Here is a 2,195-nt window from a genome sequence, read left to right as displayed (position 1 = left end):
CTTCAGTATTTAAATGAGAAATTTTATTGGTGGTGAGATGATGATGATAATAATACTACTATAAGGCTTCTAAAACTACCGTAAATACTTGAAATTAATGTAATAGAATAAATATTTCATAGGATGGGAACAAATGGTGTGGTTCCACTTGACGGAGTTGACTTGGGCGCCGTTGCAAAATGTTGGTTGAAGATGGTGGTGAATGGATAAAGGTGCATCGCTGAAGATGAAATGAGTGATTTTAAATTTGTGAAATCTCCGGCGATGGATAAAGTGGCTTGGAGATTTCCAGATAAAAAAAGCTAAGGTGGTGATATGGTTTAAAAAAGGGGAAAAAGGCCAAAATTGTCCCTCTACTTTCCGTCTAAAATTGTACCTATGGTTAACATAGTAACTAAAATTATCCCTAACAATAACAGATGTCCAACGTGGCACCTGGGATCCTATAATAATTTGCCAACTAAGCAAATAAGAACCCATATAAACACAAACTTTAAAGGCTCGTACCCATTTATTTGACCCAACTATCCAACCAGTGTGTGGTAGCTCGAAGAAATCCAGCCAACCACCTTTATGAAAATACCCCGCACCCGTAATCAATCATCCCAGAAACTTTCTTCAAATTGTGACCATCACATACTTTCAAAAGTAAAAAAGTTTTACAAGAAGAATCACTCTGTTATTCCGGCACCGTCAACCATCGAAAATGAAATGAAAAACACAATAACCAGTGTTCTGAACCCAGTTGTTTCACCAAAGGAATTTCACAAATTCTTTCTGAAGAAGCACAAAATATTTTGAGTTTGATGGGTATCTTTTTCATGTAAACTTATGGATCCAATTTATGAGAGAAAATTGATTGTTTGGAAAGATATGTGGGAAAGTTCACTTCTTGAAGAGTAAGTATCTCTTGTTTTATCAGTGTAATTTTTTAAAAACCAATCTGATGACTATTTGTAGTAGTAAATTTTAGGGGATTTACTTTGATTTTAAATTAAAGAAGACTGTGTTTCTCAATCGGGCATAGAGATAAACTTGCCGGCGATGGTGAATCGGGTTTAGCTGGAGACGCCTACCCCCATTAATGTTACTTCTCTTATTCTTTTTCTCTTTTGTTTCAGGGACCCAGATCTGAAGAACTTTGACCGGATTCTAGCCGTTTATTCAACTCCGGCTGACTATGGTCTTCTTTAATCGAAGAAGAAGAAGACTAATTAATGGGTTCTAGTGTAATCCAATCGGGTCGGGCGAATTTTTAAAATGGGTTCATATTTTCTTAGTTGGCAAATTATTATGGGGTCCCAGGTGCCATGTTGGACATCTGTTAGGGTTAGGGAAATTTTATTTACTAAGTCAACGGTAGGTACAATTTTAGACGGAAAGTAGAAACGGGTATAAACGTGGCTAATTATCCAAAGTAGAGGGACAATTTTAGCCTTTTTCCCTTTAAAAAGTGGAAAATTAATTTTTTTTTTTGGATCAATTCACACACGCGACAGATGTGAAAAATGCACTTTTTTGCAGCCTATTGTGTTCAATAAACACAATTTTGTTATGATTGGAGTGTTCAATAGGTACAGATCCTAGTTGAAGTGTCTAAATGAAAATTAGAGCCAACTTTAAGGGGCTACCTATGTATTTGGTCTTTCCTCTTCTTAAATGCCATCACTACATGCTTTACTTTGGATGGACCTCTTCTCAATGCATGTCCTTACTATAATCTTCTACTCCCTCTGGTCCACAATAAGTGACCAATTTACTTTTTTATTTTGGTCCAAAATAAGTGTCCATTTATATAATCAAGAAAGAATTCAATTTGTTTTTACAAAATTACCTTTATGTATATATCCCTAAAAAGTTATCTTACTCCTCACATTAAATATTTAATTAATGGTAGTTTAGTCATACTAGGTATTTTTGTATAGAATTTTGTATTTTCTTAATGGGCGTGCCAAAAGCAAATTGATCACTTATTATGGACCGAAGGGAGTATTATTTTCTATGTCTTGTATAGTTTGCAATCTTCTTAGTATCAACTACTTTGAGCAAATTTTGTTTTTAGATAATTAGACGTGATTACTAAAATAAATGAGCACAAGAAGAACAATAATTGGTTTTTATACATAGAATTGAATTCTTATTGCACAAAATGGCTACAATCATCGCCATTAATCTATGTAGATTATAGTGGCTGG

The 2,195-nt window shown here is 34.4% G+C and overlaps 1 long non-coding RNA gene across 1 annotated transcript; it reads left to right on the top strand.

Moving 5' to 3' along the window:
- Positions 1-528: 528 nt before the first annotated feature.
- LOC109240169 lies at positions 529-1,687 on the top strand. The gene is made up of 2 exons (XR_002070013.1): positions 529-899; positions 1,122-1,687. It is a non-coding gene; the product is annotated as an uncharacterized LOC109240169 (long non-coding RNA).
- Positions 1,688-2,195: the final 508 nt, after the last annotated feature.

Source organism: Nicotiana attenuata, unplaced genomic scaffold, assembly GCF_001879085.1.
Source record: "Nicotiana attenuata strain UT unplaced genomic scaffold, NIATTr2, whole genome shotgun sequence".
Classification (NCBI taxonomy): Eukaryota; Viridiplantae; Streptophyta; class Magnoliopsida; order Solanales; family Solanaceae; genus Nicotiana; species Nicotiana attenuata.
Note: the sequence above shows the minus strand (reverse complement) of the source record. Positions and strands in the feature narration are given on the sequence as shown.